This window comes from Teleopsis dalmanni, chromosome 1 (genome assembly GCF_002237135.1).
Source record: "Teleopsis dalmanni isolate 2A chromosome 1, ASM223713v2, whole genome shotgun sequence".
NCBI classification, from domain to species: domain Eukaryota; kingdom Metazoa; phylum Arthropoda; class Insecta; order Diptera; family Diopsidae; genus Teleopsis; species Teleopsis dalmanni.
In genome coordinates, this window is record NC_051846.1 from 10,305,013 (window position 1) to 10,330,616 (window position 25,604).

The 25,604-nt window shown below is 27.2% G+C and overlaps 1 long non-coding RNA gene and 1 other non-coding gene across 2 annotated transcripts in view; one reads left to right on the plus strand and one right to left on the minus strand.

Moving 5' to 3' along the window:
* LOC119670562 overlaps nucleotides 1–25,604 on the minus strand; it is a 52,750-nt gene continuing 27,146 nt past the window's right edge. Inside the window, exons 3-4 of the long non-coding RNA XR_005251721.1 lie at nucleotides 3,969–4,050; nucleotides 1–83 (exon numbers count right to left, since the gene is read on the minus strand). This is a non-coding gene — a long non-coding RNA (uncharacterized LOC119670562). The remainder of the gene's footprint in view (nucleotides 84–3,968; nucleotides 4,051–25,604) is intronic.
* Trnac-gca lies at nucleotides 3,855–3,926 on the plus strand. The gene has a single exon. It is a non-coding gene; the product is annotated as a tRNA-Cys (tRNA).

Consider the following 25,604-nt stretch of genomic DNA (forward strand, 5'->3'; position numbering starts at 1 on the left):
TGCTGCAACTAAGTTTGTGCTCGACCCTGATTCGCTAGTCGCAGGCGCTGTGGTAGGACGACGTAATCTTCTGCGCGTTTTTGCTATAATTTATTAAAATATTTTCATTACTATTATTAAGAACAATAAAACCAATATATATTGATATTCTATTTATTTAAGGAAGAGAGTAATGCAGTAAGTAATGCCAACGCCCTAGTAACATTAACACCGAACAGTTGCCACTTAACCTTCATTATTACTGGTTGTAATTGCAAAATTATTTGAGATTTTTAATGGATATCAAAATGTTCGAATTTTTTTTATGGAAATAACAAGATAAATCAACAACTTCCGCAATTTTTCACTGCCATCAGCAGTTTTGGGTAACATCATTAATCAAACTTCAGCATAAACCGACTCAAATCGATATTGAGCCGTCGAAATGTAAGTGATTGGCGGGATTAAGATAATAAATTTGTTTAAACGTTTTTTTTTATATTATTTGAATACATTTCATTATTTTTTATTGTATTGACAAATTAGGCTATCAAAGCGAAACGTGCCGCAATTTGTGATTAAAATACTTAGATATGCTCAATTTATGAGCTTCACGTTGCTGTGGTGTTCTCTGAAGCCTCTCCAGTAATTGGCAGCTGTAATTGTGGTTCGGAATGGAAATGCAACTGCAACGGCAATGACTAGAAGCCTTTTAACCAAGTAATTGCTTGCACGATTTTTTATTATTTCTTAAAAAACATAATGAAGATGATTTTTTAAGTAAAATTGAAATTAATTTTTCCTTTTTTGTTGCCTGAAAATTGGCATTTAAATGCTGTCACAGATGCCTCACTTCAAGTTTCTTTGTTGTTCGATCTTCTTTGGAAGATATAATTAACATTTTAAGTAGAAAAAAATAAAAATAAAAAACGTGATTGATACTTTAATCATGCAAATGTAAAAATATTTAGGTCATCATGACGCAGACACCTACAATATCATAATGATTATCTTCAATGCATCATCACCATAACAACTGTTAAAACATTAACAATTAGATTTGAAAAGCAACTTTTGCTTTGATTAATGATTTTATATATCTAAAAGTCATTTTAGATATAGAATAGAATTTTTAAAAAAATTCTACGTTAACCTATCAAAGAGTAACTGAACGGAAAAAATGGATGTTATTCTAGAGATTTTGTTTTAGGAATTATATTTTAATGTCAGTATTCTACATTATTTTTTTATGTAAAGTTCAGGGATCTTCAGCAAGCTAATGAGCTTATATTTGCTTAGCAGGTTATTCATAGGCTTGCTTGTGTTCTATTTATATGATCTACATTTGCTAACAAAAATAACTTTTTGTTATAATAAGCATTCTTTATTATAAAATTCTGACAGAAGTGAGTAGATTTGATTGAAAGGTCCTACTGATGGTCCATCGTATATGGAAAATATGATAAACTACTAATATATTGTGTATAAACATTTCACCAATATTCTGTTTGAATGAATCGACAGTTTGGCGTAGATGATTTAGTGAATTATCAAGACATTTGATAAATTGTCTACAATCAAATTTTTAGATGAACACTTTTATTTTCACTATACAATAATTTTATCTATTTATTGGTTTTGAATAAATGTGATGTGGCTTCCAAGATGGCAAATCTACACAATCCAACGTATTGCCTCAAGCGACATTTTGTGGAATAATCATAAACTTGCATGAAAAGTAAATATACTTCTTAATAACTACAAGAATTCAGGTGTCTAGACGTCTCATTCTCTAGTACAATGAATCATCCGCATAAATTTGATTTGATTACTTCAACTTAATAAACGTACTATACAAATCTTAAGCTTTTAAAGAAAAATCTATTAACAAGAGATATTAAATTTAAAATATATAAAACGTTGATATTCAATATATTAATGTTCTATTTACCAATCTGTTATTAGTTATACAGTTTTGAATGCAAAATATTTAGAAAAGTTTATGGGTCCCTTAAAACTCGATCATGACAATTTTAGAGTTCGTTTATTACAGCGCTGCTTTAGTTAGCAGTTATCCCACAATAGGACTCACATCTGTTTCGTCAAAGTGCAATGTTATACAGTACATTGCACTTGACTAAGTTGTTTGGAGCCCGCCTAATGAATGGGATTTCTTACGCAAAACGGTAAAAATGAAAAAGGAATCGGAGAATCGATAGATCACACACAGAAGAAGCGGACTTAAGAATGCTGAATTTATCGAATTTCTTAAACAAGTGCATTCACAGTGCATATTGGAAAATTATTGTAAATATTAATTTGACCCACACCGAGTAGTGGTCTATAAAAACGTTAAGGATGAAAACGATTCTTATAGCCGTCAAGAAGTGAGTTTCTAGCTGTCGTTTATAGGTTCGTTACAATTAATAATATATCAAATTTTTATGATTATATATAAATAAACAACAGAAGTCTTGATTTTGTTGATGACAAATTAAGTAAACGTTGGGTTCAATAGGGATCAATAGATGTTTTCTAAGCCCACTGTTGATGGATATTTGGTATCCAATATCCGAAGAAGTCCAAGAAGTCATAACAGAATTTCCTTCCAATAAAATAAATTAGAAACATCCTTCATAATTACTTCCATCAGATTTTTTCAATTTTCAAGTATTTTTTACTTTCAGACTTAGTCAGCTTTTATGAAATGAGTTAATTAGGTTCCTTATGGGACAGTCCGAAATTGCTATAATATAACTATGTTAATTTCTTGTGTCCTTCAACTGCTTCATCTATGATCTATGGGAAAAATATTCACGGATGGATAAAGGTTCTATGATGTTCGGATTTAGTTTTGATAAGATTGTAAGAAATATATTTTACAAGTAAAGAAAATCAGAGCTTCTGTTGCCATGTTAGTCGATACCTCATTAAAATGTGCTAAGAGCGCAGTGAGACTTGAACCTTTGAACTGTGTTATAGCAAAACTTTATGAGTGCATACAACAAGAAATATAGAAGCTATAACTTCTGTTGACATGTTAGCTGTTATCATATTAAAATACGCTAAGAGACAAGACGTCTGGAAAAGCTCATAGGTGGTGCATACGTGTACCACAAAAATGGTTGGGAAACACTGATCTAAACGTTTTGTTTTCTTATTTTTTTTGTAATTTTTATCTTTGATATATATTGATATACAATAATTTCACTGAATGAATATCAATTTATCTCAACTCATTTGTACATTGAATGTTTTACTGATAGGCACAATGGAAAAAAGATACATACGTATATGTTGTATATTATACACTTGTTCTATGTTCACTGTATCTAACTGATAAATTTATTTTAAAAACAATTAATACTTGATTGTATTTATACTTTTAGCAATGTTATTGTTGGAAGTACATTTCCAATTGTAATCCCATGTCTTCAATGATTTCTATTTTTTTATTACTAAAAATACAAATGAGTAATGTAAATCACATAAATTGCAAAACATTTTGCATTAAAGCAATAAAATAATATTTCTTTTGAATATTGATTTTTTAATGCGATTAACAATAAAATTTTTAAAGCATCGACTCTGCGTATGATCGCTCGGTTTGTGATAAACTTTGGCCTTTTCAAATTGTAAAAAAGCTACTAACTTGCAACACCCACGCTTTATTGCTTTTTTCTCTATAAAATATACAAAAAGAAAAATTTGTTTCAACTGAATTGGCTATGTTTTATATGTACATTATCTAATGGATTTAATTAAATTTTTAAATTCTTTTTTATTCATTAATGGAGCCCCATAAGTCCTTAAGCTGATCTTGCATCTTCGTAACTTATACTTATATATCATATTTTGTCTACAGCTTATAAGCAGGGGGTATAGCTCAGGGGTAGAGCATTCGACTGCAGTTCGAAGGGTCCCTGGTTCAAATCCGGGTGCCCCCTAAGTTTTTTGTATGTTTTTTAGTAGGGGAAAATATTACTTACTCTGTGCACTGTCGCTGGTGTGTGAAAGGAGTACCACAATCAGACAAACTATGAATGCTATTTTCATTAACCGTGGCGGCAACTGCAAGAGAGAGAAGAAGAAAAGCTTTTTATAAAATTTTGTTTTTGCATAATATATTTTATATAAATAATATTAAAAAAATTACAAAAAAATTATTACATGAAATTGTATTACATATATTGTATATAACAATCAAATGCTGGTTTCACTTATTAATATTAATTAATGACGTAGCAATGAATTATGTGTTTTTATTTCTATTAATGATCGACAATTGAAATATTTTAATTAATTGAATTAATTAATTAATTAGTTATTTACAATGAATTGTGATAAAAGCCATAAATTAATATTTATATTTTATTGTTTTCGCTTATAAAATGTATTAAATGACATTTTTAATATATTTTCGAAATAATAATTTATTTACATTTGCTTATGTAAATATTTTTATAACAATATTTTTATTTTTGCATTACGGAGAGGTCCATGAACTCAATTTGTAAAGTTTTGAGATGATTTGCCGTTATACTCGTGTGATGGAAAGTATAAAAACATAAAGTATTTTTTTCATAAAATAATAAAGTAAAAGTTAATCCTAAGTTGTACATATCTTCTTCTCATTTTGTTAGTAAAAACCGGGGCTGAACTATCATTATTAAATAACTAAAAATTATATTTGAAAACAATTATTTTTTACTAATTATTAATTATGTTTTGAATGTATGAAACTTTAATATAGTTTCATAATATGTTAATATTCTGAACTATGCTATATATATCTATATACATATATATATATACTATATATATCTATATATATACGTAAGTATTGATTTAGAAATTTAAGTAAATTGATCGCATTCAATGCAGACCTGTAGAAGATATTATTGAAACAGTCCTGGAATTTACTTCTGAAGGCTGGAAAACATTCATGCATCTTTATAGTAAATGAAGTTTTGGTACTAGATTCTAGGAAAAACAGAAATAAAGACAAACCAATTAAGTTTATGCCCTCTATTAAGGGCTTATTAAGTTTAAGCCCTCTATTAAGGGCTTAAACTATTGGTTTGTCCTTATTTCTGTTACTTATACTTACTTAATTTGAACTCTATTAAATGAATACTTGCGTATGATCCTATTTGTAATTAATAGATTAAATTAAATTCAAAATACAATAAACAAGACAATAACATCATTAGCGATTAAAAAAGGAAAAATAATAATTAGCATATTGAGAAGCAAATAGGATATCTAAGAGTATACCTATGAGAGAATTACTAGCTGCAATCTAATGCAACCTTCCATTTTTAATAATGTTTCGAACAGGGCATTTCTTCGTTCCTATTCAATTGAAAATATTATAATAATATAATAAAAATATATCTGTTTGGCTCGAAGGCCTGCTTCTCAATGTTAGAACAATAATCTAAAATTAGATACCCTCAAAAAATTGATATGAAACTGAGCCCTGGTTTTTAACTCGATTGAAAAAAAATTAAAGTGTTATAAATCTTCTCAATTACGACTTTAAAATTGTCGTTAGTGTCTTTTATAATCGATAATTAGAGTGGACTTATCTTTGACAGAATTTAGAAAAGATGAGTGAATACAAGGCTCACATGTACATAGTATATCTCTAGCATTGAAAACTAAGTATGATTATACAGAAACCATATTCTGCAGTCAAGCCATAAGATAGCTTAGTATACCCTATGATTTCGAGCAGCCTCTTATACTGGGCATAGGCTGTCTATAAGTCGCTTCCACCTTTCGGTCGTATGGAACATTTTGCTTCGTGAAATTTATTTTGTATTCTTCTCTAAGGCGTCACGGTGCTTGGTTTTGGCAAATAGCCGAGAGTAATTTGAGACGTAGCCTTGTCAGGGTAGTTATAGGGACAGTGTTATTATTATATACTAAGCTATGATAGAGTAGGTATGATGATGGTAATGGTAATGGATTATGGGTTAGGCTTAAGGCTTTATGCACTGCAACCAGCTTGATCTATTGTGCAAAAATAGTGATCAAGCTGTGTATGATAAAGTTGTGTATCTAATGGAGCACTTTAAAATATTTCTGTTTCCCTAATATATTGCACTGACATGTTTAATCGTAATTATTATAGGTAATTATTATATATGAAAAATTGTCAGCTATTAATATAGTTTATTATATTGGGATGTATTAATAATAAAAAATAATTTATATAATATAATAAAATACACCATATAATGTGTATTCTTATAGAATGTATTTTGCAAACTTGTTAATAACTAAAATATTTTTCCCAAGCGTTTTTCTCAAGAGAATTATAAATCTGTTTATTTGCATATAAAGTGTAAAAGCCTTCAAATGGAGCACTTCCTTCCGCTGACTTCGTTATTGCTTTTAAATTTTTAATTATCACTTCCATTATAATTATTATAACTTTTCATATTTTTAATAAGTGTGACTTTTGTGAGACACACTTTTGTTTAAGACGTCGTCAGCCTTGGTTACAAAGGTCAGTTTTATTTGCTTAACAAAACACAAATCCGATTGATATATCTCAAAGATCTTAATCAAAACAAAAACAATGATATCAGAATAATGGAAACTTTATAATTTAATAAAATCACAAAATGAGAAAACAAAAATAATAATAAATTTAAATTATGAAAAGCAATAAAAGCTCTACATAACTCATAATAATTGTGGAGTGTTTGGCGTAGCCCTTTGATTCGGACTCTTTGTGTAGCATAAAATTGTACAAAGATACAAGATACAAAAAATCAGTAAAACAAATTAGATATATTATTGCTTTTGGTATTGTGTAAGTTTTTTTAGTGTTTTTACAAATTTGTATACATTATTTCGACTTGACATTGACCCAGTTCACGACCATCACCCAACCTGTTGCTGCTGCTTTTATTGTCGGTCTCAGCAAAATTTAGTTGGTAGCAAATTTACGTTTAACGTCGTAGTCTGACGGTTCAACTAATTAAAATTGCTGAGACGCAAGAGGCGTTCAATTTTACGTTGTAACTTAAAACAAATAAAAATTCACAAGTTTAATTAAAGTAACTCCGAAAGCGGGCAGATAAGTGCGAAATACTTCAAAGCAATCTCAGCTTTAAAGTTTAGAGTTTAAGTGCTTTTAATTGCATCAAAAGCAGAGCGTCATAACTACTTGAGATGCATTCAAGTGAAGTGTACCTTAAATGTCAAGTTCAACGAAGCCTTTAATTGTTACTAGAACTAAAAAAATATCTACTTATATAAACTTATGGGGCTATTTTAAAATTATGCAATTTTTTTTTTTATTGCATCAAGATTTGTTAACATTCCTAATCTCACAAGACTTGTTTGTTCACAGCTTTCGTCTTAAAATTTATAATGTAGCATTATATATGATATAAACTAAATTAGATTTGAATTCTAGAAAACAAAAACACATAGGCTATGTGGCACTTTATAATAAGCCGTTTAAAACTATATCTCCACCTATTTCAGTAACCATTTTGTGTTTTTAATGAATCACCAACAGTCGCTATTCAGGGTCGAATCCTAACTACTTTAAAGAATTTTCTCCAAATACTTTTTTCCTTTCTTGTTGATCACCAGTTATTGTTCGTAGAACATGGTCGTGGTCTTCCTAGACTTCTGATTTCCAAGGGTTAGGCTTTTCGTATATTAATAAAGGTGTAGTCTTCATCGGCTGTGAGTATAGGCCCTACCTGTTTCAATCAAGAGGTTTTAATGTGTGTTATTTACACCACTCATTGTTTTGGTATGTTAGACTAAATTTGTTTCTGCAACTTCAGATTATTTCTGCATATATATATGTGCTTTAATGACAACTGCTTATACAAAGATCTTATAAACAGAACTTTCTATTCGCATGATGAATAGACAAAATTTTCTTATGATTGCTTTATGTTATAGCTCTTACTAATGATAAATCCTAAGTATTTGTAGAACTTTACTATCTCAGACTGGCTATTTCTATATTTGTTGGTTCCGTCTTGCCAAGCTTTGTTGTTTTGTAACAGATAATACCTTGATTTTACTGATATGACAATAGTTTAAGCTTTAATGTATCTAATATGTATTTGCAATTTTAAGTTTTGTATATCTAACTCCTGCAGATCGAAAGATCAACCATGGTCGTGCTCCGCTCTGTTGGGAGCTTTTACCCCGTTTATTTCTGTACCTATATCTTTCTCATAGTTTATCTGGCGAACTTGGTATTATAATGCTTTTTGCGTGTGCTATGTAATGCTTTTTACAAAGGAGTGTACTGCTTTCTATATTTATGAGTTTATGATTTGATATAAGTATTTAATTAAAGTTAAGTAAAATCATTAAACTTTTTGCACTTCCCATTAAAATCATTTTAAAATTCGGAAATCAAAAAAGAAATAATATTTCTTTAAAATTTAAATATTTGAGAATAATATTTATCATGTAATAAGTTTGTAAGAGCGATATAATAGATCTACGAGATTTTAATGCATTTTTCTACTAGCAGTCTTAGCTTCTAATCATTCTATTTTACGTGGGCTCTTTAGAAATGCTAATTACACCAAAAAATTTTAAAAATGTGTGACGTTAAACCACATATGACCAACTCACCCACTTTATATTATTAATGATACTTTCAAGTTTTATTGAATGTGATCAGACATGTTGCTTTGTATACTCACTCCCTGAGACTAACAAAACTCCTCTCCCTGACATAAAATATTATATTTATATATATAATGTAAATATTCTACTCAACAGACTAATAAACAAAAGTAATTTAGAACACCATTAGATCTTTGCAATAGCCGTTTAGAATGTAAATTAGTAAAGTTAACCAAAATTTACTGTTATATGCAATTTTTGGAATATTTTTTGTTACCACGAAAACTATTTAACGAAAAATTACATAAGTGAGTTGCTTACAAATTAAATAATTCGAAATAAATAAAAATTTCCTGGAGCATTCAAAAACCGCAATATTCTAGGCTTACGACTTTGCGCAGAATCGTTCAATCCAAGGCAGACAAATTACTTAACATGCAGAACGTGAATTATTGGCAACTTAAGGTTTACACAATCCGGCGTTTCTGTTTAAATGACAACAAAATCTCGTTTGTTTGTCAACTTTTTTTTTTAAGATTTTGTCGCTAAAACTGTAAACGTTTTTCTTAAGAAAACAAACAAAAATCGTTGTTTTTTTTGTTGATTTTATCAACAAATATTTGTATATCTAAAACATGTATCTGTTATCTTATATCCATGAGGCAAATAGACATTTTGTATATAATGGATCATCAACATAAAGCCAAGGTCGTTTATTAATGACAGTTGAGTTTTTTTTAACTTTAATTAAAGAACTTAAAATGCGATTGCAAAATATTTGTATATATTAAAATTTTAAAATATAAGCTTAACCGAGCTTCTAAAACTTTCTTGAAACTCAATATAAGGCTGAGTTTGAAAAAATGTTTACGTATTTCTCTGAATAAAATCGGTAAAAAGTGAAACTTGTTTTAATGTTTTTTTTGGAAATAATTATACAGAATAGGTTCGGCATATGGTCAAAACAAGATTTGTGGACATAGAAATGTTCCTTATCGAGCAACTCGTAAAACCACTTTTATTGCTGTTGTTATATTTTCTAATTAAAATTTCAATATATTATTTGATTCGATAATAAATTTTAACAAATGCTTAATTAAAATATTAACTAGATAAAAAAAACGGTTTGTTTTTATTACATATTTTACAGTATATAACATGACTCAATTTATCATTTCTCATCAACCAAAATTTACTCTCACTTGCAAAAAAAAACTCTCTAATTTATATTTATGTGAGTGTTTAGTAGAAATTATACTTTAAATTAAAATAGAAAAATATTTCAAAATTAAAAAAACTAATTTAATATTACTTTTGAAATGTCCCTTTGAATTATAAAGTCATAAACGTCTTTTATTCATTGAACATGACAGCTGTCAAAAATTAATCAACAATAAACATACACACACAAACTCTCCAAAGCTCACACAGAAGCGAATTCAACAAGAAATTAAAAATCACTTGCGGTAACAGCATTTAATTATCTAGCGGACAATTAAGAGTCGTTAAATATTGTGGATTCGAAGTTTGTTTAAAAAAATGTTAATGCACCTAAGTTTCTGATGTTGTGATTAAGTATTTATTTAAGTTTTTAAATAAAACTAAAATACAATTCTGCTCAACTGCAACCCGAAGTTTATGTTCGAAAACTTCAAATAGCATAATTACAATTACAATGAAATAATCAAAAATGTGAAAGATTTGAAAATTTTCACACGTATTTCATGATTATGTCATTTCGTATTGTATTAAATGACTTTTACCCTTCCTTAAGCTTCTGATGTCGTCTTAGCCAATCACTTTCAATGTTTAATTCACAAGTTTGCATAAGTTTTCCTTTTATGATTTGATTAAAAACAAAAAAAAATTGAAAAACAAAAACTATTATATTTTCTAATTTATTGTTTTGCATTTACAAGAAAAACGTGTAGGAATTTTTCTCATGTATGTTGTTGCATTGATTACATACAATTTTATCTTTAATTTTGTAGTTTTTCGAAATGCTTAATATTTTCAATTAAATTTTCAATTTTCCCTGCACGTTTGCTAATGTCTACACGTACGAATTTATCAGTTAATGTAAAGCATTTGTAATGGTACATGCCCACATAAATGTGGGCTTACGTAAAAGATTCATATACGTACAATGTATACGGGATTATGTTTAACTTCTACATAATATATATGTATATAAATATTTATGTGCATATATCTTGGACACTCATTTGTCCATAATTTTGCTGACAGTTGACGTTTTGACCAAGTTGTATAAAAGTGCGAATTTATTAGCCGCCTCGGTAATGCAATGTAGTTTGTAATGCAACCCAAACTTACAATTATGGTTCACAAAACACTAATGTAATCAATCCAAAGAAAAATGTTAATTAAAGTTGATTACATGAGTTCAAGATTTTATTTAAACTAATTTACTGATTTACTGATTAATGTATAATGAATTAAACTACGTAATAATATGATTATAATAATACTTATTAAATACAGTTTGATCACAAGTTGTTATGTTTCAATAATTTAATTTTTTTCTTTGCTAATTTAAAATAATTATATCTGAAAATTGTTTTATTATAATTTATAATGTTCATATTTTATTACAATAATATTATACATAATATTACAGTACAATGATTTACTAGTAATCACTCATTTATGTTTTTTAAATGTTTTATTATTAAATTATTGATCTCAAGTTGTTATGTTTCAATAATTAAATTTTTTCTTTGCTAATTTAACATAATTAAATCTGAAAATTGTATTAATTTAATTTATAATGTTCATATTTTATTACAGTAATATTATAAATAATATTACAATACAATAGTTTACTTGTAATCATTCGTTTATATATGTTAAATGTTTTATTTTTAAATTATTAATCTCAAGTTATTATGTTTCAATAATTAAATTTTTTCTTTGCTAATTTAACATAATTATATCTTAAAATTGAATTATTATAATTAATAATGCTCATATTTTAATAAAGTAATATTATAAATAATATTACAATACAATAATTTACTTGTAATCACTCATTTATGTTTTTTAAATGTTTAATAACAATTTAATAAATTTATAATCACTTGTTTTAATTTTATTATTATTATGTTGAAGCTAGTTGAGTCACTGCACTTTTGAGCACTTTTACTCTCTATGAACTGCTCTCTATAAACCTCATAACCTCTCTCTACACCTTGACTGGATAATTGTTTATCATTTCATCAGATTAAGCAATAATTGACCTCACTGCTAGAGTCACCTAATGTCTGACCTCATGTGATCTAATGGTGTTTTCGATTGGTAAATTTAAGGTGATATTTACAATCAAGATGCACTTTTAATGCAATTTTAGTGCAGTTTTATTTTCGATTGGTAAGTCTCAAAATTTATTTATAACCCTCTAGATATTTAGCCAGAGTAGCAAGATTACACTGATATTAACAGAAGTTTTATATGGTTTGATAGATAAACTGTGATTTGATTTGATATATTTATTTGTGAAAAAAGTAAATACCATATCTACTAAAACGATTAAAAAATATTAGATTACTCTAAAAATGTTCGATTGGACAATAAAATTTGACAGATCGAGAGTAAATCTAGATTGAATCTAGATTTACCAATCGAAAATACAATAAGTTGTAGCTAATATATATAAGAAGTATTCAATCATGTACTCAGGCATTTCAGTTAATAAACTAATCATTTGAAATATATATTCAAAACACATATTTAAACAGGAATTAGAAAATAAAATTTTTTCTAAAGTAACTCTAAAGCTCAAAACTGATTTCTATTTATGTGTTTCTTTCATCTATCTTATAACAATAACAGATATATGTATATTTTAAATAAGTTGATCTGAGTTTTAAAATCGTGATTAGTTAACAATATTATATATATTGTTTAGTATGAAAAGTAATAAATAAAATAGTATAAAAAAGTAATAAAAGTTATTTAATATAAAATAAAATTCTATTGAATTCGAACTATTATAACTTTATACATTTATATATATTATTAAGTTGTAATTGCTAGAACTTTTTTATTCAATATAACAATGCAAACAATAAGCCTTAAATGCACGAAACTCTTGAAATTATGAAGAATTCAATTAAAAAAAATATTAACTGATGAAACCACTCGGTAGTTTTAAGTAACTAGTAGTCAATAAATATATTATTCTTTAATGAATATTTGTTAAAAACAATATAAAATATAAAAAACTTGATTAAATTTTATGACAATTTATTCGTACTTCCAATTTTTAAATAAAGGAAATTTTTATAATATCTATTAACTTCATACATATACATTTGTAGTATGTGATAAAAAAATTCCTCTAAATCGCCAATCTATAGTCTATATAAATTGCAGTCAATAAATAACTTGCTTTATCTTAATTACCATTCATTGTTTTTGACACAGACAAAGGTATATATATGTTATAAATACTTTAAAACATGTATAATTTTAAAAACATTTATATATTTTTATATATCTTTCAAAGTCGTCATATTACACCGCTCCGTTATTGCAATTTCAACGAGTGGCTTTCACTTTAGCAAAACAATTGAACTTCACTATATTTAATTTGTATTTTTTTACTCCAATTATACAAAATACTCTATCTTATCTCAATTTTTAATTGTATTTTAATCTTTTTTAGTTGTTATGTATGTGTTAAATGCGCTTCACACAAATCCAATTAAGATTTCAATTATTTGAATTAATTAACTACATTCACGATCGATTTTCTTTGAGTGTACTAATTCATTGGTTACTTTTTTCTATAATCGTTTTCTATGGCATATTTTCTAACTTAGTTTTTATTGAGAGCTTTACTGATCCATTGAGTGCGCAGAAATGCATATAAAAAAATGTTAATGTTAATAAAAAAAACTTAAGTACATGAAACTACATTCCTTATGGGTGATTGGTGTTGCGCCCATTTTGAGGCAATGCGCAACTAAATCTTTCTATATATTATATCTGAAGTATTTTATTTCTAATTTCGTATTGGGTTTATAAAAAAAAAAATATATCGACGTTTCTTTAATTAAAGTAAAAATGTTTCACACGTAATAAAATTAATTAACTTCTGTAAGATTGGAGGTTCATTAATTTTAGTTTTGGAACATGAAATTTTTATAAGCTATTATATCGTAAAATCTGGAGAAGATAGTATCAGCTTAGTTAATATACAGTCACAGTCTTTTATATAAAAGCATTCATAAAAATTCAGCTTAAATTGAAAGTAATTTAAATATTTTTCAATTTTGAAATTTTTTAGCGATAAAATGTTGCTTTAGAGTGGTAACTTTGGAAGAGAATCCAAATTTTATTACAAATTTTATTTGTAATATCTTTCAAATGTGAAAGGATTAATCTAATTTTATGTAAAAATAAAAAATATGCTTATTTTATTAGAAACTTAGTATGCGATCGTTTTTCATGTCATTTAAGTCACCTGTCTATAATTAAATTCCACAAAGATCTTTGCGAAGAAGTTAAGTTTAATGTAATTTAGATTGGAAGGAATCTATTCCAAACTTTATTATGTAAATTTTTTGAATGTAAAAGGATTAATCTATTTTTATGTATTTGCTTATTTTATTAGAAATTGAGTATGTGATCGTACTTAACTGTTTTTCATATCATTTAAGTCACCTGTCTATAATTAAGTTTCACAAAGATCTATCAAAAATAGCAAACATTAATACATTAATATATAAATAAAACAGAAAATAAATAATGTTTTGATTTAATTATACTCATTTTCATATATATATATATATTTATATATATTATTCACACTTTATTATAAAGAACTAGTACTGATCTTAAAACGTTTTGTACAGACTTTAATAAATTTGAAGATCCTGTGGATCGGTATGCACCTCTATCCACTTAGTTCGCTGTATTTTATTTCTCTGTGATATTATAACGTACATTATCAATATAAATATCATATATTATAATATCGTATAAATATTCATGGCAAAGAAATTAAATCAAATGAAATAAATTGCAACATTAACGATGTTATTAATTGCAACATTAATAATATATATATATTATGTATATTTCTTAATTTACATAAATTACAGTTTGTTTAGACTTATTTTAAATATTTACTCTAATTTATAAGTTATAATATTTAAAATCATAGGAGTATGCTAAATATACTTTTTTTTTAATTTGATAAGTTAATGAATATGTGAAAACTGATTTGTTTACATTATCTACAGTTCCCAGATCAGAGCGTGTCAACCCAGTTTCTGGTTCGCAACTTTTTGGTACAAATATTTTGATTATTGTATTGTATATAAATTTTTTGTTTTTTTTGTAAATTACCTTGAGCTTAATTTTTGAACAGAAAGAGCATAAAATTAAATTTAAAATTACAACAAGTAAAAATTGACAATAATAGTAACTATATTGTACAATAGAAATATGTTTTCAGCTCATGAGCAATGCTTCATTAATTTTAAAGTAATTTTGGTTTATATTTAAAAATATATGAACTTTTAAAAAAATAAATAAAAATATTTTGTTAATTTTAAAAGATCATTAAAACTTAAACTATAGCACAGTCAGAACTTTGAAACAAAAGATTTCCAAAGTATCTTACAAGAATTAAGTATATATCCGTATATTTATAATAATATATTAGTTATATACAATTCGTCACTCTCTATTTAAGTTTAAAGATTTTGAAAAATTTGAGTAATATGTTTTTTTTGCAATATTTAATTTAATATTTCAATTAGAATATATGGTCATAATCCAGAAAAGTTTTCAGTGTATATAATATTATATAATATTATGTACTATATGTACCTGCACGTAATATAATGTGAAATACTTTTTTTCTCCCCTAATGAAAAATTTAAATTTATCTAAATAAATCATTAAGTTGGTTAAGGTGCGCTGACTCTGAGCTTCAAATTTGGCAGGACACGAGTTTGATTCCAGTTTCGATTTTGATTAATAATTATTTACGAATCATTAAATACAAGAATTATTTCCAAGCCCACTGATGATGGGTATTTGGTAATACTCGAAACAGCTCTATGGTCAGCTAAAAATTCAATTAATTAAAAAATAATATAAAATTTAACTTTTGTTGTTGTAGTTCACTACTGTTCTATAAACCTGTGTATTTGGTTATTTATTTATATGAAACTCATTATGAAACCATTTTCATTATTTCATTTTACTAAAACTCTTATATGTAATACAAAATAATTATTAAAAAAGCTTTCTTTCATAAATATTTTTCACCTATAATATTTCGTTTTCTTTATCTATTTCTTATTTTTATTTTATTTCCATTTAATTAAAATTTTATAAATAATTTTTTTTTTAAATGAAATTATTAAAAATCAATTTTAACGAAATTTGTAACACTTTCTTATTGAATATTTGAATAAACATAATTTATAATAATTTCTTATATTTTTCTCTTAATTTAATTTTTCTATGAATATCGCAACCGTGTAAAAAGGCCAATGAACAAAGCCGGCAAATGGAAATTTCTTAGTAAATGAATTGCAGTTTTGATTTTCATTCATTTCAGCTTTAATTTATTAATATTTTTACTGCCATTTTTTTTTATTACTGTAAATTTGTTTATATTTTTTTTTGTGCACTTTGATTTACTCTTACTCTATATGTAGATATATATGTATATCTTTATATTTTTTTCTTTTGAAGCCGATTGCAGCAACATTTTACTTTGAGGCACGTTTTATTTACTAGATTTTTGCCGCTTTTAAACTGATTTTACCCAACCAAATAAAAATGGATTTTAGACGCTCATTTATGTTAAAACGGTTTTTGTATTTAGCAAACAAAAATCAAATTTAAGGCAAATTTAAGTCAAACTTAAGATTTTGTAAAAAAACTTTGCTCACAATTTAACGCTTAATTAAAAAAAAAATTAAAGTTAATGAGTTTTTAATTAGTTAAAAAATTGTTCATAAAAATGCTGACAAATTTCGCTTAAATTGTATATTTAATTTATATTTTTTATTTTTAATTTTTTTGCTACAGAAATGTATTATTGTTAATGCTAACGGATTTTATTTTTTTAAGTTTCTCATTTTTTTTAATTAAAAAAACTTGTATTCAAAATAAAAGTCAAAAAAACGTTTTAATGGATTCACAAATTTATATACTATTTCAAGTAGACTTCGGTAAATATCTTTGCATTAACTTTATTTTAAACTTCAAAATTGGTTTAAAATATTTTTAAAAAAACATAATTTTCTATTTAGTTTAATTTTTAAATTGAAAATGTTTATATAGTAGTTTTTCATAAAATGTTTTTCTCTTTAATGAAATTAATTTTTTAATATTATATATGATTTTATATTATTGCCTACTTTGTTACTGTTCTTATTGTAGGGGATCTGGTGGACAACGGAAAATCTGGAAAAAGACTACCAAACGCGATATGCGAAGCAAGAGCGCAAACGTAGAGACAACACAGGACAGTACGACTTGGAGATACTCCAAAGGACCACTTTTCCGAAAAATGTTTATAATTGTTTAGAATTTAGTTACTTAGAATATATATTTTAGATGCAATAGTTATTTGTTTTATTTTAATAAGTGTTTATATATATATAACAGAGAGTTTCTGTTTAGACGTAGTTCTAATTATATCTATTTAAAATTCTACGTAAATGTCTAATATTGAACTAGCAAGAAACGTGTCTCCATATTGCATATATTACTAATACCAAGTCGACTACCAAATTGTGTAGTCGATTAGACCAGTTTTCGATACTGCTTGTTTTATGTATTGCCTTAAGTTAGAAAAAAAAACTAAATATTATTAAAGATCTCACTAATTAGTTAGTCACATTTAATAACAATTATGAGAGAGAACGGGTTCATTAATACTAGTCTATTTAACTGCATTTTGATTCATTATTATATTTTCTCTGTTGATATCTAAAGCTTATATTAAGAGTAAGGAAGCTATTTTTTATTTATTTAATTTTATAAAGTATTCAAAACAACATATATTATAATATCTTTGGAAAGGCATTATTATCCATTACGATCTCATTAGGCATACTATATTAATTCTAAAAATTGTATAAGTAATTTTGATACCACTGGAGAATACAAGAATAGAAATAAAATGTTTTCGAAATATTGAATTAGAATGTCTACTGACTTATTGATGGCCGGTAATACCAAGATTTCTAACTAAAATCTATAATTTCTGATACACCATTGTTTACTCTTAATAATTTCGATTAGGTTCCTTGCTAGATTTCTATATTTGTTGAACTGAAGTTATCAAATAGTTGAAGTCAATATGTCTAACATATCCGATATTGGTTTATGGTACTCTTGTATAAGAGGAACTTATACACTATATATGTTAAGTAGCTAGACCTGCTCGCATGTCAAACTCTTCATTCTCATCATTCATTATATTTTACATTGTCTTTTATCATATAAAAACGAAGAAAGAAACTTAAACTTAATTTTCATAGTAATTTCCTATAAAAATATTTAAAATATATAATTTAATTACATATAAATAAACAACATAACTCACTCTATCTTTTTTAAATGAATGTAGAGTAAATTCTAAATTGAATTCCCAAGCAATCTACAAAATAAGTGTAAACATAAGTACTATATCTTTAAATTGCTTTAGTATGGTTTCTGCGGTTGATGCCATTTGTAGATACATTATAACGTTTCTGTCGATTTCATTGGTTGTAGTGAAGAATTGATATTTGCTTCATACTTAACCTGTTGGCTGCTTTTCTTCGTTTACATGTGGCTAAACTAAAGCATTTATGAACAAGGTCGACGAGTTGTTTCAACAGACTTCGTCATATCATAAGATAAATTATAAAAAATTGCAATAAAAAGTAAGAAAAAACTACTCGAGCTTGAAAACTTTTTAACACTTGTTTTAGATACTTTTTATTTTTATTTAATTTTTTTTTTAAATATTTGTTTGCTTTGCATACTATATTGTTTTACAGATGTTTTGAGTTTCAATCTTCTCAACAGAATTAGAATAGCAGATTAAGATGTGTTCAAATTTTATTCACTTAAATGTGTGATTTATTTTTATTAATTTGCTTAATTGCTCTATGGAATTAATTACTAATCAATATATTGATGATTCATTGCATGTGAAAAGAATTTTCAGAATTTGAGCTTAAAAAGTTGTTAATTAAAATCATTAAATAAAACTATAATTTAATTAAAAACGTGTCAACTTTGTATAGAAAGGAAGTAATACGTCAAACTGAGTTGATGTTATTAATGTGATTTCTTATATATATAGATGTATAAAAAAATCTCAGTATAACGTGTCCTAGTACCTTATAAAGTTAACTTAGACAGATTTTATCAGATCTCCAATCTGATCTCGAAATAAGAACTATAATCTTGGGTGCACTATTACTTATATTAGCATTCACCTATTTTAATGACCTAAGAGGAGCATCATTTACAGATATAAAAAACTTATTTCACATTTTACTTCACTTCAACAAAAACGAAACAAAAATTTTAACATCAAAAACTATGGACGGTCCCAATTTAAAATAATTAATTATTTTAAATATTTATTTTACGAAATTCACCCTAACAACTTCGCATTGGATATCGAAAAGAAATCATTAATTATAGCTAGCCTTGTAGGAGTGAAAGCAGCACTTTATACCAAATAGAAACAAATACTGCAGTTCTGAAATCACAAATAAAAGCCTGAAGAATAAAAAAGACTGACTGGAATGCACCTTAAACATCTTAACCAATAATTCGAAAATTATGTATGAAAAATTACGTTGGAAAGCGAACGATTAGACGTCTCCGTTTCCGGTGACTTGATGGCTTGAAAACTCATATGAGATTAGTAGGCGAGAGTTGTGAATAATCGCAAGCAACGAAACAGAGTTGTAAGAAAAGTCAAGATTATACTTTAGCTGGAGCGGAGCACTGCATCCATGATTGATCTTTTGTGCTGCAACAGAAGACATTCCGCCTTTCAAATTAAAGTCAGAATGTCGACCGTTGAGGACCTCCTAATGTCAAAAGGGGAGAGTAGTTCTCGACGCAGTAACCTCCTCCTGGCCCAGATCAAGGCTGCAGAAGGCTGGAGTCACAGAGGATGTGATTGAAAGTCTCGTCTGCTTCTAAGCAGAGTCGACAATCTAACATTTCAGACAGAGCCATATTGTAAAAAATAATTAATATAAAAAACTTTTATTAGTATAAATAAAAATACCATGCACTAGTTTACTGCTGTACTAGTTAGCAACCAGCATTATAGAAATATATTGCCGGATGGTTATGAACTCAATTAGAAATATTGTAAATGGTTATTCTATACCTCCTAAGTTCAATACAAAATTGAATAAAGTTGATTAAGAAAAAATTCTAAGAATTTTGTTAATGAAGTTTGTTACATGACATATATTAAAGTAGATTGAAGTATCTATAGTCACAGTAAAACACTACTAATCAATCCAACGCTTTCCTATCTCATGTACTTCCCGTAGTACAGTTGTCTCTAACTTGCTTTCATTTAACTAATTATTGCTTTTTATTTCATTCTATTAAATCTTAGAAAATAGACTAATAAAACATGTTCTTTATGTAATTATTGTTGTTATTTGAAGTTTATACTTAAAGTGACTGAAAAGATATCGCAAACCATGCAGCTGAGGTATTAGTTTCTCTAAATTAAAAAAAATCATATAAACTCACATAAACAAAAGTAGTGCGCATATAAGTCACACCTTGTATTTTTATTATAATAAATTCTTTTTATAATAAATACTATATAAAAACTTTTATTAGTATAAGTATATAAAAAAATGTATATTATGAATATTTATTTGAAACTTATAATTTGTGCTTGTATTTATCATAATTTATTTGTGTTTAGAGTCAATATAAAAATGACTTTAAAAGATCTATAAATCTACCTTAATCTTGACCATGAGTTTATTTATGACCAACTATATGAAAAGTATATATGAAAAAAAACTAATGTTATGTATTTTATATTATGTGAAACAATAGACTCAAGAAACCAACTTGATTAATAATACATATAGTATTATGGAAATAACTGCAATGACACATAATTTAGTAACTAAATCTCCACACCCATTTCCGATAACTTAAAGTCAACAAAAATAAATATATAAAAGCAATAATTGTGATTACAAGTGAATTATCTACGATATTAGTATCTGAAACTTAGTATGTCTCATGGCATAAACATTTTGATAGTTTATTTAAGGGCATCATACATCTAAATGACAAAAACGTGATGAGTTTAGTAAATAAACAGAGGATGTGTCGTGCCCAATTTGTCAACACAAGACAGACGATAAGCAAATCAAGGATCAACACTTGTGGATACAATAAAATAAAAGTGTGTAAATAAAAAGATACACAAACCAACTGCAAACAAATTTCATTTTCATTTTAACACAAATAAATTAAATAAGAAAAAATGAGAAAATAAATATGCAATAACCTTGTGGTTAAGAGTTTAAGGAAGCAAACATCACATACTACAACACCATCAACAGGGCATATGTATCTCATAGTCTCATATTTAAACTTTAGAGTCAGACGTCTTGCTTAAAACTTCATTTCGGTTTTGTGTAGTGAAGCATTTACTTAAGGTTGAAGCTGTGGAGTTATGAAGTCGCAGAAGATTTGAATTACTCATGCTGGCTGCCAATAAAGATGTGCATGGTGCGATAACTCGAGCGCATTGTACAACATGGAAATGGTTTCGGAATGTAATTACTTCCACTGCAACCTCAAAATTATGGTACAACGGCAACATGCTAAGTTGTAGCAGCACCGGTAGGCACCGCTGTTAACAGCCGTAAGTAGTGCCACCAACACTGGGACTGCTGTTGCAGAGGCTGCAGATACGCATCTTGTACTAATGTCGTCCTTGAAGTGATGCTTACTTCATTATTTGCTAATTTGCTTGTTTAGCTGTTGGTTTAAGGTAAAGATCAGCTATTTATACGTTTTCTTGCTTAATAGATATTCGTATTAGCTTGTTTTATTGCTTTGAAAAGTCTGCAAAATTTTCAAATTTTTTAATGTATAGCTATAAGAATTTATTGCATAATTTAACAATTTTTCAGATACCATATAAAAATATAAGAAAAAAAAAAAAACTATAAGACTATAAGAAACGACAAAAAATGTTAAGTGCTCAAAACTTCCGTTCCATTCACTCGTTTGTCAATTCAATTTTTTTTTTGTACTTAATTATGTTCACATATAAACTTTTTGCTATTTTAATTAAATATAGCCTAGAATAAAGCCAGTGGCAGATTTATGCTGGTTAAGTATTATACAAGATTTCGTAATTTAACTTTTTGCATCAACTATATAACCTTTCTAGCATAGTATTTGACAGTACTGCTTTAAAGAATGTAATTCAAGGTGTTAAGAAAGATTTATAGCGATCAAGATTGACAGCGATTGACCTTACACAGTTAAAAACGGTATGCAGTCTTGATAGGGGTGATGAGAGGTCATTATCTGATTAACACACATGCTACTATACTCAAAGCTTGAACGAACTTTGCAGGAGCTGCCTTAACGAAAGAGAAAAGAAGACGATTAAGCAGGATTCCTGCAACTGTTCCAACTTTCTGCAGAATTCGTACGAGCATATTAGGAAAAATGTTCCTGAATAATCTGGGGAAATTGTCAAAATAGACACATTCTCCAATTCCATGTTTACGAGACTCTGTGAGATTTATTAAGTAGAATCCGGTGTTCTCACAACGGCACAATAGGTCTAGATAAGTAGAGTGACGGAGAACAAAAGGTAATAGGTAATGAAAACCTGCCTATACTATGAATTCTAGTCAACCTATGTTTTAAAGTAAAATAATTTATTGCTATTGTTATTATAGGTATTAGAAATATATGAAAAAATCTATTGACAAATAAGAATTATGATAAGAGATAGTCAAATAGTTAAATTCCTGCTTTTTCCATCATATTGTTTGCTGTTGTAATTTAGTTTCCAAGATATTGGGCTTTAAAATAGTAAATCATTTATATTGATCACACTAGCAAAAACAAAAAATCTACATACGCCCTCTAGTGGTAACAGGTAAATCTAATTTTTATATAGATTATAAAAACTACAATCAATAATAATTAATCCCTAGTTTATTCGGTAAAAGTTTACAACTTAAAAGTCTGATGTATCAAAAACTAAACTATATTGAGAAGTGATGTGTGAAAAAAAGCTCAAGATATAGAAATTGATCAAAACCCATTGTCAAAACGCGAAATCCATGGTCTCGCGACTGGACATTTTTAGCGTGAAATAACTCACTTATAATTTCATAATTCATTTTTGATATAAAGAATTATGGTGTACTCATAAAACCATATATCTATGTTATAAGCATAATCTATGTTATGAAAGCATGTCGATTTTGGGGTGACTACATAATTACTAGATGGAAACTGCCATCTAGGCAGTTTAAGTTGGAAATGGAAATTTTTTAATGCAAACCAATATTTAGGAAAATGTGTGTAATAACTCATGCTAGAAGGCGCATATTCGTCTAGAAAGTAGGTCATTTTCTAAATTGTGTAAATGATATCATCAGTGTCAACAATAATGGTTTTATCTGGTTCATTAAAACGAAACATTGATATCGGTGAATAAAACAAAAATTTTCCTTACCATAAGTTATCAAAAGCGAGTTCTAAAACGGGTTGCTATTGAGACGCCCGTTAACTCTTAAAAAACTATTATCAAAAAGACGTTGGTCCCATGGGTCTAAGTGAACCTAGTAAAATTCGTCGTAATGCCTTCTACCATCTACAATTTTAGTATTAGCTTAATCAATTTATTTTTGGGCCCCTAAATTCAGAATTTCGCCACTGTCTTTGACACCAAAAAATTTTTTTGAATAAATTTTGTGGTCATATTGATCTCGGTCCATAGACCAAATGCTTTACTGTTAACATTTGTTGACTTTGATAGTTGAACGCAGTAATTTATGCGTGAATTGCATAACTTAAACACGTTCGAATTGTGGAAATTCGATATTAAATTCATAATTTGTCACTGTCAAATTAATGTCAGGCTACAGGCAAAATTTTCGTAATAAATCGCCACAATTATTCCATGGAAAACCGTTTCTTGAAAGTAAAAATCTGAAGCCACGAAATCGTATTTTTCACTTGTTCACGCATAAAAAATCGTTTTTTTCCATTTTTCCATTTTTCCTTGGTTGAGGTAAATGCCAAAAAAATTTGACATTTTCAATTTCAAAAATGCCAAAACATAATATCGAAACTGCCAATGTGAAAAGTTCAACGTCATTTTTTAAAAATGCTTCCATCATAAAAATAAATAATTGAAAATAATTTACAATATTTTAACAGATTTAAGTAGCATTTTCATTAACGAAAATTTAACGAGAGGTCCAAGAGTTGCACTTTTCAACAATTCTTATACACAAAATTTTTTTTTTATTAAAATATTTTAAAATAATTTACGAAAAAAATTATAAGGAAAAACAAAGAAAAATAAATAGAAAAGGTTATTTCACTGAAGTAGTCAATAAATTTTAACTTGATATATATTATTACTAACATAATTTGGTTAAAAAAAACTACCAGGTCGGTACATTGCAGTCGAGAATCCGCTTTTAATTGCTGCGCAAAGCTGTGTGAACATACACTTCCCCATATCATCGTCATTGATCTATTATAAGTAGGATCATTACGCCATGGGTGTATTTGCATTATAGAATAATACTTCGGACATCCTATTAGAGAAGTCACTGCTTTATGTACAACGCCATGGTCAGAACAAATGAGTAAAATTTTCTTATTCCTTTTCTGACCCACCACTTTAACAGTGGTCCATGAAAAGGGTATCTATCCGACCGGTATTGGAATTATAAATATTTATAAAAAAACATTCTTCAAATTGATTTTTAATCAAATCAATTGATTTAAATCTTACGAAGATACTCCGAAGAGAATAAATTAATTTAATATAATCGAATAAAGGAACTTGGCGTATGAAAAATACATTACTTAAATATGGAAACAGAGTATGGTTCTTTTGGTTATTGGTACTTTTATCGATTCAATTAGTAGCATATCAATATTTTTCCAATTAAATAAATTATTAACCAGTGTTTGTCTTAAATTGCTGTTGTAAACTTGTTGTATCAACTTGCTATAAATATTAGAAAAAGCTACAAATAAATCAATTTTGTTAGAAACATTGATATTTTTTGGTACACACCCATTCATCAGAGCTCAGAAGTCGCCGAAGTGTGTTCAGTTTTATATGTTTTTCAATATCTCAACAATATCTCAAAACGTCAAGAATGCAAAAAACGATAATAATCAATCCCTCAATCGCGTTTAAAAAAGATTGCTTATGTACCTAACTAAACTCATAAGCTATGAAGAATAAGAGTAAACATACGTTCAATTTTGGTTACTATTTTCAGATTAAGATATGTCATCGTACGATTTGTTCCTAAAGAGCATTTAGCTCTTCAAACCTACTTGATTGCATCAATTTCTATCCTACATGAATAAAATACAACAAAACCCCTAAGAAGACAAGAGAACAGAATTTTTATGGACAAACAAATCTAAAGTAATTAAACTGTAAAAGATCCACCTGAAGAAATCGGATTATTTTCATCATTTACAGTTGCAAAAGGTGTAGTTTTAAATATTCTCTGAAATATTTTCTCTATTTCTGTGTGGGTCTCCTAAAACGTCGACTTAAAGTCATTGGAGACACCATTTTTGAGGGCCTAAACCTTATCTCTGATATTGGTATAAATTATCACACAAAACTTGAAAGCTCTATGCTCCATTAGGAGATGAGGATAAGAGAGAGAGAGATAGATCCCATAAAACTCATTATTGTAAGTAACTAATACAAGCCGTTATTA